General features: G+C 52.8%; 1 long non-coding RNA gene across 1 annotated transcript; it reads left to right on the top strand.

Moving 5' to 3' along the window:
* Positions 1-10,296: 10,296 nt before the first annotated feature.
* Positions 10,297-11,323, top strand: LOC149995429 (uncharacterized). The gene is made up of 3 exons (XR_016507868.1): positions 10,297-10,311; positions 10,519-10,571; positions 11,128-11,323. It is a non-coding gene; the product is annotated as an uncharacterized LOC149995429 (long non-coding RNA).
* Positions 11,324-12,232: the final 909 nt, after the last annotated feature.

The following is a 12,232-nucleotide window of genomic DNA, read 5'->3' as shown; positions in this document are numbered from 1 at the left end:
ATAATTCAATAAATATATCCTTCCACGAGGATTTTTTAAAAAATACAGATCAAAAGGACTCTCCGAGATTTACAAATCTTGTTCTTTAAAATACACGAGAAAGTGAAACTTCAGCTACACTTGTAGATACAATGAATGTTTCTGACAGCGAACTCATATGTGTAACGGGAAGAGAAAGCTTCCTACTGTTTCGTTTAAGAAAGAAAACAAACAAAAAAAGAGTCAACTCATTTTAATGAAAAAATGAGAAAATGACCCCAATAGAATTTCAGAAAACTAAAAAAGGACATCCAAATAACCCAAACCGCATGCAAACACCCCCAACTGCATTAGTCGTAAGAGAAATGCAAACTAAAGCCACAACAATGTAGCAAAAATAAAAGGGTGGAAACTCAGAAGTTTGGTAACGTAAACAGGAAAGTGAAATGCACAGGGTGTGAACGGATACCATCGCCTTGATAAATGTTTGGCAGTACCCACAAAAGTTGAAAAAAACAACAGCATGAAAAAAACAACATATACCCCTAGGTTTGGAGCAGAAATGTACATACAGGCTCAGTGAGAGACACGCATGAAGGCATTGAAAGCGATATTACCCATCATAACCAACTAAACAGAAACAAACTCATAGAAACAGAGAACAAACTAATGGCCACCAGATGGGAGGGGGGTTAAGGGCTGGGTGTGAAAGGGAAAGGTCAAAGGACAGCTTGGTAGCCACAGAACAGTCACAGGGCTGTAAAGTCCAGCACAGGGAATAGAGACCATAATATCGTAATAACTGTAGGGTGTCAGATGGGTGCTAGACTTATTGGGGGGAATCGCTTCATAAATTACATAAATGTCTAACCACTATTCTGTGCTCCTGAAATGAATATGATATTGAATGCCAACTGCAATCTGAAATTTGAAAAGTTTAGACATAAATAGAAATGTAAATAAATAAACAAATGGGGAATTAGAATGGATAGAAACGTTGTGATTATTTCCATCATAAAGTACTCCAGAGGAAGGCGGATCAGTTGTCTACACCCCCACGCATTACTGTGGATAAATCTGACAAATGTTTGGTTTAGGAAGAGAAACCAGGCACCCGCAAAAAGACAGCGGTATATGTTCACATCTCTGTAAAGAACCAAACACACTGTTACAAGCCAGGGTTGTCATCGCCCTTGAAGGGAAGTTATTGGAAAGAAGATTTAAGGCACCCTGGCTGGTGTGGCTCAGCGGATTGAGTGCTGGCCTGCAAACCAAAAGGTCACCAGTTCTATTCCCGGTCGGATCACATTCCTGGGTTGCAGGCCAGGTCCCTGGTTGAGGGCATGTGAGAGGCAACCAATCGATGTTTCTCTTCCTCTCTTTATACCTCCCTTCTCCTCTCTCTAAAAATAAATAAATACAATATATTCTTTAAAGCCATGTTTGAAAAAAAGAAGAAGACCAGAGGGAGCTCACGTGGGTCTTGAAGTGTCTGTTTGGGGAGTCGGGGTGGTGAAGAGGACGGGGTACCCCGACTGAGGAAATCCATCCGGCTGTGCACCTGTGTGTGTACCTCTGGTCTATTTTGCTTCTACAGAAGAAAACGCACAGTGAGACACAGCATGGTCAAACGGTGAAACACAAAGACAAAATTATAAGAGCATCAGAAGAAAAAAAGACGTCTTTTCAGACAAGCAACCATAAGATTTAATTTTATTCGCAACAGAGAGACTTTGTTCAAAGTGCCCCAAGAAAGCAGATGGCAGCCTAGAACGCCACAACGGGAGAAGACTTGGCAGAAAACTTAGTTACAGAAACGTCTAACCGCTATGTGGTGCCTTCAAACTAATAAAATATGGAGTGTGGACTATAATTGCAAAAAAGGAGAATACATTTAAGAAACGGGCCCCCTGTGATTTCACTCACATGTGGGCTATAAAACAGAAAGCTACAAATACACAGATGAAAAAGAAACAAAAATTGTAGGTACAGACAACAGTGTGGTGGTGACCAGAGGGAAGGGGGGTGGTTAAAGGGTAAAGGGGGCCAAACCGAGGGTGAAGATTGGACTTGGAGGGGTGGGCACACAATGCAACATACAGGTGATGTGTTATAGAAACGTGCACTTGAGACTTGCATGCTTTTTAAAAAGATTTTTAAATTTTGTTTTTAGAGAGAGGGGAAGGGAGAGAGAAAGAGAAGGAGAGGAGCATCAATGTGTGGTTGCCTCTTAGGCGCCCCCAACCGGGCACCTGGCCCACAACCCAGGCACGTGCCCTGACTGGGAATTGAACCGGGGACCCTTTGGGTCACAGGCCGGCCCTCAATCCGCTGGGCCACACCAGCCAGGGCTCTGAAATCTATATACTTATATTAACCAATGTCACCCCAATACATTCGATGACAAAAAGAAAAATTGGGACATACTATTTCAGATTTCAAAAATCACTTTGAAAATTACAGTCTCATAAAGTTCAAAGTGCGATGAGTTAAAGTGAAAACTACGTGCACACGGATATATATGTGGTAACTCTATTTACAACAGAGCGAGGGAAACGTGAGCACAAGATTTTGGGTGCGGTTCGTTGGGGTCGGGGATGTCCGGGGGCAGGTTGGGAACAAGTGCACAGACTCTATTTTGACCCATTTCCTGACTTTCTTGCAGGGTGTTGATTTCACAAGGGTTTTATTGATGGTTTTGGTTTCTTTGTTTGTTTAATTTTCTCTAAGTTGGCCTTTAGACATAGACCAGCAGTGTGGGGGTAAATGTGGAACAATCAGCTTTCAGAGAAAAAAGAGAAACACCTGATTTGTAGCATTTGCCAGTTTCTGTGGCGTGAGTGCTGACCGAGGCTGATTTCGAGCTACCGGGGTGGTATCTCTGAATGCGGAATTGACAGAGACGTCCACAACCAGGTGTCAGGAGCCAGTGTGAGCTGCCTGGCCCCAGCTCACCACTGAGGGTAGCATTGAAGTCATTGAAAATGATATCAATCCAAAGGCCGGGGGCTACTGGGCTGTCCTAAGGCAAAATAAGGGTGAGGGAGGCAGAGGACGGAGAGTGAGCAGTGAGAAAAAAGGAGGGGGAGAGAGAGAGAGGGAGAAAAGGAAGCAGACAGGGAGGGAGAGAGAGAAAGGGAGGTGAAGAGGATGGATAAAGAAGAGAGATAGATAGATAATGGGTGGAAGGATGGACAGACAGATAGACAGACAAACACACAGAGAGACAGACAAACATATGTAGGTAGGTAGAGATGGATGATACATAGATGATTCTTAAATGCTACATAGATATCTAGACATTAATATAAGATTAATCAGTGATAGACGAGAGACCATGAGGATGAAGTTTAATAGACAGGTCCATATAGATTAATGATAAATAGTTATAAGTAGATGAGAGATACATCAATACATGACAGAAAGCTTGTTAGAGGATGAGGGAGAGACAGAGAGAGAGATGGGGGTACGGAGAGAGAGAGTCTTATTTGGCCAAGGAATAAGAGGATTTTAGACGAAACCCTCAAGAAATAGTTTTTACATGTATCATACGTGGCTCTTAATTGGAATTCAAAAGCACATTCAGTAACCCATTGGCCTCCACGCAGGAAAATCAATGGCTTTGTACGTGTGCTGACTCAAAATTCTAGTTGGAATCATCACTTGAACGTGTGTGTTGCAGATGTTTTTGTCTTACAAGAATAACACACTTGCCTGTTTCATTGGCAAAGCAGTATTGGGTGCCATAAGCAGACCTTGTAGTTCAGGAAAGTTTAAAGCAATTAAGCTTTGACCTGAGTTGAGCCTTTGGGAGGCAGAGCTGCACCCCCATTAAACACTCATGAGAGACGTGAGCGGCGAGGGCGGCCTGCTGCAACCATGGGTCCTGCAGAAAACCGTCGGGGGGCTGGGCGCCTCTCTCAGCCGCAGCTGGGGAGGGTCCGAGACCTACGGGGTGGAAGGAAAACCGCTCGTGTGTATGTATAGCTGCTGTGCGCACTGTGGTGTGGGGCCCGACACACCACATCCCGTGTACGCGCTGGTCTGCGGCGCAGCCGAAGCCTGTTTACCCCCCACGTTTGTCTCCGGTGGTCTCAGTGAGCCCCGAGAAGGAAGGCGGGGTGGGGGGCGATGGTGGGAAAGCCTGCCCTGAGGATGCGGCCTTCCCCAGGCCAGGGCTGCAGGTGGGGCCCGTGGGAAGCTGAGTTCATCCACCGCCCACGTCCGGGCCAGGCCGCCAAGGCTTACAGCCAAGACCACGCCGCACTCTGGGAGCCTGGGCTCCAGAGAAAGGCGGCTCACCCGTCATTAGGTCTTCCTTCCAGGTCCCATCAAGGCCCGAGGATCTGGTCACAGGCGGATGAGTGCACCCCCGCCCGAGGCTGCTTGCTGGGCAGGAACCCAAGGTTCCCTGAGCAGGAGGAGTGGGGTGCGGGGCAGCGGGCTGATTTGGATGACCTGGGGCGGGCTTTGCATCTGCGTCTCCAGGAAACACCACGAAGCAGGACCCCTGGGCATCCTAGGATCAGGTTCTGTCCCGGAGACCCCATGACAGGCACGGTCCTCAGGGTCATGACCCCACACAGTCCCAGGAGGAGGACTGGGCAGCCTGAGGGCCCCTGCTGGAGCATTTTTGCAACATCCCAATTAATGCTGATGCCGATTAATCTTTAAACATTGAAATAAGTTGAAATGAAACGTTGTGTAAGTTTAAGCTGTACAATGAGCTGATTTGTTGCATTTACCTGCAACATAATTGCCGCAGTAGCTGCGAAGTGCATGCACGCCATCCCCACCCCTGGCCCTGCCCTTTGTCCCAGCACCCGGTGGGTGTCCCAGGGGCCCCACCCCAGGAACAGCTCCCACGCCCTCTCCTGACCATTCAATCCCTTTAGAATTTCGTATCAGCTGGTGGGGCTCCCTCTCCTCCCGTTTCCACGCCCCCTGTGGGGAAGATGGGAAGAGAGCTTGTTGAGCAGCATTTATTTAATGTCCTGAATGCCCTGCTGGGGTCTCACATAGAGCATGACATTAAAGGCTTGGGGGGAGACCGTAGGCTTCCCACTGTATGTGTGAGCACATGTCAGGGTGACGCGGTGGAACGCTGTGCCCAAAAAAGAGACGGCTCATTGGTGGGGTTGGAGGTGATGTTTATGCCAGTTGGTTGCACAAATCCCTGCTCTGCCTGGTCCCGGAGACTCAAGTGAGGCCCACGCTCAGCAGGGGGCGGGGAGGGGGCGGCTGGAGCTGAGCTCAGACTCCGAGCGTGCAGGGAGGTAATGGCTTTGGAAGCCCAGGCCCTCCGCTGCCTCATTAGCAGGAAACGTGGGAAGAACTGGAGAAAGCTCTTCCGCTTTGCACAAGGATGTTGACTTAGCAACCCCCAGACGGGCCCCGACCAGCACTTCCTGTCCCTGTGCCAGCTGCAGGCTCTGCCCTTCACCCTCTGGCTCCAGGACGGCACGCGGGCTTCAGGGCTCCCATGGGCCCCTGTCCCACCGCCCTCCTGGGCCTTGGTGAGTCCTGGAATGCGGGGATGGCGTCCTGCGACAATTCAGGGGGATTTGGGGGAAGGCATCTGCATCCCCGCTGTGTTCTGACCCCAGCCCCAGGAGACTCCTGGTCCCCCCCTGGGGGTCTGAGCCCTCAGCGCTGCCCCCACCCAAGTCTGACTTGGGAGGTTGAGTCCTAGAAGCAGGTACCTGGGTATGGGGACTGGATCAGACTGAGCAGCTCTTTGGAAGAAGGGACAGGGGTTTATTGAAACTCAGAGCAAGAAGAGGGGCTGTGCTCAGAGGTGATGCTGAGGAGGGCGCTGGGAATTCTCGGGGGCTGAGCCCCTGCCTCCATCAAGGCCCCCGATGCAGCCCCGTGAGGAGCCGGGCGCTGGGTGTTTTTCTCACGACGGCTTCTCTTCCAGTGCTCTGCCTGGGCCAGACCGTCTGCGTGCAGAACGGTGAGTCTACGTTTTTTAATTTATGGCTGTGGCAGGGAGACACGCCTTGGGCCCAGCCTGCTCTGTGTCACCCTGAGAAAAGCCCGACATATCTCCAAGCCTGAGGGTCCTGGGTCACAGGGGGAGTCACCGCAGTGATGAGAGCTCACTGCCCCCTGCAGTGGATGGGGGCGGTGGCATTTGGGGGAAGGACAGTGGGAATGTTCTACTCCGGGAGTTGGGGTGGTTGCTCAACTCTGCGAATTGGGGGAAAGCATGGAGGGGAGCACTGAGAACGGGGGGCTGTGAGGTCGGCAACTTCCTCCCCATGGATCCTGAGCTCTGCTTCCTCCCAGGGGTCTGGCCTAGACCCTCCATCAGCGCCGAGCCAGGCCCTGTGCTCCGCCGGGGACAGCCTGTGACCATCGTGTGCCGGGGCCCAGCGGGGGCTGTGAAGTTCCGCCTTGAATACAATGGAGTATCTGTTCATGGGGATGAGAAAAGCATGCTTCGGCGTGGCTCACCGGGGACAGAGGCCAGGTTCCTCATCCCTGCAGGGAGTGAAGTCATGGCCAGGAGTTATCGCTGCCTCTATCATACAGGGAACTGGTGGTCCAAGCGCAGTGATGTGCTGAAGCTGGAGGGGACAGGTGAGGACGTCTCCATTCTACCCTTAGGTGTGATCCAGGTCTCTGCACCCTGTCCCCACCATGTACTCTGTCCGAGGCTCCCTGCCACCCTGGGACCCCCTGCTCCTCTGCCACATGTCCCTCAAACTTCACATGCAGCTCAGGGCCCTGGAGCCCTGGGCCCATCTGGACACCCCCATGACATGGACGCTGACCCAGCATTGTGTGTGTGCACAGAGCTGTCCCTGCTGGGCTGGGTGGGGAGGAGACCCCCAGAGGTCAGGTGGGGACAGAACCCCTCCAAGGGAACATAAGTCCTTTCCTCAGGAGGGCGTTAAACTTCCCTTCTCATGGGCGGGGCTTTGGAGCCCCAGGCAGCATGTGCCCTGTGTGGTCCCCCAGGACTGGGCTTGTCATGTGGTCCAGGGACCATGACCAGGGATTTTGGGTAGTGCTGTGTGTTCAGTCCCTGAGACATCCTGGACTCAGAGTCCCATGGGGACACTTCAGCCTCAGGACCAGCTTTCTGCTGCCTCTGTGAGGTCAAGAGCAGGCTGGTGGGGGGAGGGGAGAGGATTGACCCCTCCCCCACACAGCAGGATGGAGCAGGGTGCCCCTCCTAGGTCTCCTGAGCCCCACCCCCTTTACTGAGGATGGGATCAGGGACTGAGTGATGCAAACATGGGCTGTGGGTGGGTGCTCAGGGTGGAGAGGGCCCAGGCCAAGTGGGAGGGACCCCACCAGCACCCCCATAGCATCAGCCCTTCTCCTGCCCTGTTCACAGGAACCCCCAGAGCGGTCAGCTCCACTGCCCTCACACACACAGAGCCCCCCACCTCAGCTGGTGAGTAGACGCTTCAGCCTGGAGGGGCTTCGGAGGCTCCGTGTGTGGCACCAGGCTCTGTGGCTCGACCCTCTGCCCCGGGCTGGGCTTAGGAACTGTAAGACCACAGCAAGGGGCTGGCACTCCGGTCTGTCACTAATGTCCCTGACTGCGGTGGCATTAACTGCAGGTTTGACCTACTGGGTGCCAGGCCCTGTAAAAGCATTTCCTGCCACCAACCGCCCATGAGGGGTGCTTGCCTGACCTCTGAGAGTCCCGCGTTTTTAAATCTGCAGAAACAAAGCTCCCATTTTTTGCCCAAAGACACAAGTTGGAGAGGCTAAACCAGCCCAGGGCGGCCAGAGCGCAGACCTCAGGGTTTGTTCGCAGCTCTGCAGCGCCCCTTGTGGTCACAGTCCTCCTATCTGCAGACGAGGGACAGAGGGACAGAAGGACAGAGGGACAGAGGAACTGATAGCTCAGCTTCCAACTCAGACAGTAGGAGAAAAGGGACCTCTTGACGGTTGTACCTGAACATTGTAAGTCACCTGCAGGCAGAGAGACCCCCGTGGGGGAATCCTGAGCACAGCGCTGTTGAAGGGACACAGGGCACCACGTTTAAATCCGATCCGCGGGACAGGAGCAGCGGGACAGGCTCTTCCTACCACTGAGCAAGTATTTTCTTGTCACTTCGTCTGCAGTTGACGCCCCCCTGCGGCGGGCTTGGGGCACACGGGGAATGAGGAGATACGGTCCCTGTCCTCCCAACCCTAATGGGGAGAATTAACTAGAATGACCAAAAAAGAAAAAAAAAAACAAATATTAATATGTCTGTATGTGCAAATATAAATATATAATTTACAGTGTGAAGTTTCAGATCTCTAATTTCCATTGTTAGTGTATATCTTTAGGTAATATATAAAGATGAAAGCAATATAATTAACATAATAAATACATTAAGATATCATCACAAATGAATGCAGACTGCATTGTTATACATGATGTTATCCATTATTTTATGTATTTCTAAAACTAATATATGTAGATGTTATATCCATACATGATATAATAAAATGTATATTTGGTATAATTGATGTTATCTATATGTCATATAAGTTCTTTTAAATTATCTTTTTAAAGTATTTATATAATTTAAATTATACATATATAAGCTAAATCACATAATTGCATATATTGATGTTTACTATAATGATATTATACTCGTGTAATTGATTATAAATATATTAATACATTCTACATGTTACATGTATTATACACATATCGCACACACATGTAACCTGAAGTTGCAGTAAATGCCATAAAGGGAAGCGCAGGCAGCGCAGTGTAGAAACGAGGGCGGGGAGCTGCGTCGCGGACGCCCCAGGCGTTGAGGGAAGGACACTCTGGCAGGTGACACTCCCCACTTTCTCAGGGGACAGTGAGGACAGGTCACTGGCAGGGGCGGGGACGCTGCTCCCCGAGAAGGAACACGGGACGCGCTCCCTGTGCGGGGCCGACCCCGGAGCTCGGTCGCCCGCCTGTGACCGGTACTGGCGCGCGTGGGCAGGGGTGTCCCTGGCACCGTGACGGACACCCCCGCATGCGCCCCGCCCCGCCCGCGCCATGTGCTCCATCCACTCGCCCTCCAACCGCAGGGCTTCGGGCGATGGAGGCCGTCAGGGCCGGGCCGCCTCCCTCCCAGAAGGGCCGCCCCGCCCCGCTCAGGGGCCGCCGTGAGAAACAAGGAGTCCCCGGTGGGGAGACCGTGCCCGTGGGGCGGGCACGCAGGCGGAGGTGCGCCCTCCCGGCTCCTCTGGCGCCGGTCCCTCCCGAGGGCGTCGGGGGAGCGCGGTGCTGCGCACGGAGCCTCCTGCGGGGCGCGCACGGCGTGCGTCTGCGGATCCGGGGAGCGCGTCCCCGGCCGGTGCGGCCCCGAGCCCTTGGGACGTGCGGCTGGTGCCGCTGAGGGGCTGGCGGTTCCATTACTGACCTTAAATATCAGTGCGCGCGGGACCGCGGGGTTACCCGTGGGGACAGGACAGACGTGGGTGTGTTCATCCTCACGGAGAGCCCCACGGGCAGGGCCGCTCTGGGGGAGCCGGTGAGGGCCCCGCAGGGAGGGAGACCCGCCAGGGTGGGGGCACAGAGACGTAGAGCCTGCTCTGTCCAGCTCGGGCCTTTGACGCGTGTCCTCCTGAATCCTCTCTCCTAGGAGACACACGGACGGATTCGCGGGGCCGTAACCATGGCGGTGAGTGATGGGGACAGAGGCCCGTGGTCCCGGAGCTGCCTCCTGCGGGGGGTAGGGATGGGCGTTGTTGTTCTTCGCATTCCAGGTTTGTCAGAGTACTGTGGACAGAGGACGTCAGCGCTCAGGGCCCTGGTTTTGTAAAACCGGGGGTGATGGTTCCCGAGTTGTCAGGACTGCTAAGCATGTGCGAGATTATATATTTATATATATATATTTTATAAATATATATATGTGAACACGACAAGCACCAGCATATGCATGGTATGCAGTAGATGCTCAATAGTTGCATGCTGTCAATACATTGGTTTCATCTTCCCGGCTCCCCAGGCCTGATGACAAAGTATATTTATATTATTATCGGGGTGTCTGTGGCCTTCCTGCTTTGTCTCCTCCTCCTGGTCTTCCTCTTCGTCCGTCGTCAGCATCAGAAAAAATGCAGTAAGTCTCAGGGTCAGGGTGGGGTGATGTGGGAAGGCATTTGGGGTGCTGGGAAGACAGCCTCCCTCCTAATTCACACGCTGACTGTCCTCAGGGCCCCCTGGAAGCCAGGATGAGGAGCTGAGGCCCCAGGAGAGGTGAGGCTGGAAATACCGTGGACCCCCTCCCAGTTCTCTGCCTCCAGGTGCCCCCCGGGCTCACTTGTTCTTTCTCCGCAGGCTCAGCCCGACTGTCAGCATCTCAGAGAGCACAGCAGGTAAGGGGACAAGGGGAGGGGACCGCGTGGGAGGAGGGAACAGGGCATTCGGCACCATTCCAGAAGCAATGGGGGTGGGAGAGCCTTTGGGAATATGACAGGATGTCCTAGAAGGGGTGGGCATGAACTCTGCACCTGTGAGAGCTCAGGCACATTTGCCTTTAGGGGTCCGCCCCAAGGAACTGACCACTGCTCTCTCCCCTCCAGATGCGGCCGCGGTGTGCACACTGCCTGGGGAAAACCGGGGCACGCACCGCCCAGTAAGTCCTTGGATTAGCCATCGGTGTCTGGGTACCAGAGCACCCCAACCTGAACAGCTTCCCACAATTATCCCATGTCTTGGGTGAGGAATTGGGAGGTGGATCCAGTCTGCCGGGTGGGGCTCGCTCACGGCCCCTCCTGAGGCGGGGGTCCCGATGGCGGGGGCTGCGTTCACCTGAAGGCTTGGCCGGGGCTGCACGGCCCGCTGGTCAGGAGGCGCCCCTGCAGGGCCGTGGGCAGGAGGCGTTAGTTCCTCCGCACGGGGGCTTCTCCATGGCCACCGGCCTCCCACAGAGGGTGGGATGCCAGAGAGGGAAGGGCAGAAGCCACCATGTCTTCTGTGTCCTCTCCATGGAGGTGACACACACTCACTTCCGCAATGTTCTATTGGTCACACTGACCAACTCTGATTCTGTGTGGAAGGGGACTCCACTGTGGAGATTGGGGAGGTGCGGTCATGGGGACCCCACGGAAGCTGGCCGCCCAGTCCTTCCGACCCACCGCCCGCTCCCCTCAGCCTCGGCCACACTCACTTACCCTGGGTCACTCCCTCAGAGCCCTGCTGCAGGAGACCCCCAGGAGGTGACGTATGCGCAGCTGGACCAGCGGAACCTCATACGGGGAGCAGCTCAAGCCGTGTCCCCACCGTCCATGGAGCCCACAGCTGAGTCCAGCATGTACGCGGCCCTCGCCAGACCCTGACCTCAGGACCACCTGGCCTCTGCACCTAGTGACACAAGGAGTCACTCTTGCAAAGGCCTTTAGTGGCCACTTGGAGGGCCTCCCAATGGAACCAATCCTTTCCTGAAAGTCATGTAGACATTTCTCCTGGAGGGAAGACCTGGAGTCTGTGGACACTGAGTAACTTCTAGGAGGTTGATTAACCAGGCGTCTCTCCGACAACCAACCAGCTCTGTGGAGCAGATGTGTAACACCTGTTTCCAGAGACCCAGCTACAAGCACCTGGCTGTTTCTAGACACCCAGCTAACGTCATCCAGTGGTTTCACCAGACCCTGTTTAGGGGGTCAAACCCAGCTGCTCCATCAGGTTGAAACAAGACTTGACCTTGAGAACCAATACGGGGCACCAGCATGTCATTCGGATTAATTTTGCTTTTTAATAAAAAAAATAAAAAAGAAACTCGCATGCCTGTTACAGGCCTGGTATTAAAAATAGTATTTTATATTAAAAGAATGTCTTAAAAAGTTCAACCAAAACTCAGCCTGAGGCCAAGCTGCCTCCCAGGCTGCAGCTTTGCGGGAAACTCCTTGTCCAGCTGAGGTTTCAAGACCACGGAGGAACAAATTTATCCAGGACACTGTATTTTGTCTGGGGAATGGGAGGTGGCTAATCTCTCTAGTGGAGAAGAGCACAGAACTTCCGTCTCCTGTATCTTTTATTGAGGAGGGGATTCGGGAGATACAAGGTCAGGACTTACGAATCATCAATAAGCTTTCCGACGCTTGGGTTACATTGACAGTTACTGATTACAGATATCAGTATAGAGGGCACAGTGACCAGTCTGTCAGGGTCTTCGAAACACCCTGACGCCATGCTGACTTCAGGTGCAAGGCTTCATACATTTTTAGCTATAGATTGTGTATAGTTAAGAGATCAGGAAAGCAGAGCAAGCTCTAAAGCATAATATGTATTCTTTAA

This window comes from Furipterus horrens, unplaced genomic scaffold, assembly GCF_987537825.1.
Source record: "Furipterus horrens unplaced genomic scaffold, mFurHor1.1.pri manual_scaffold_13, whole genome shotgun sequence".
Classification (NCBI taxonomy): Eukaryota; Metazoa; Chordata; class Mammalia; order Chiroptera; family Furipteridae; genus Furipterus; species Furipterus horrens.
This window is presented reverse-complemented; position numbering and strand designations above follow the sequence as displayed.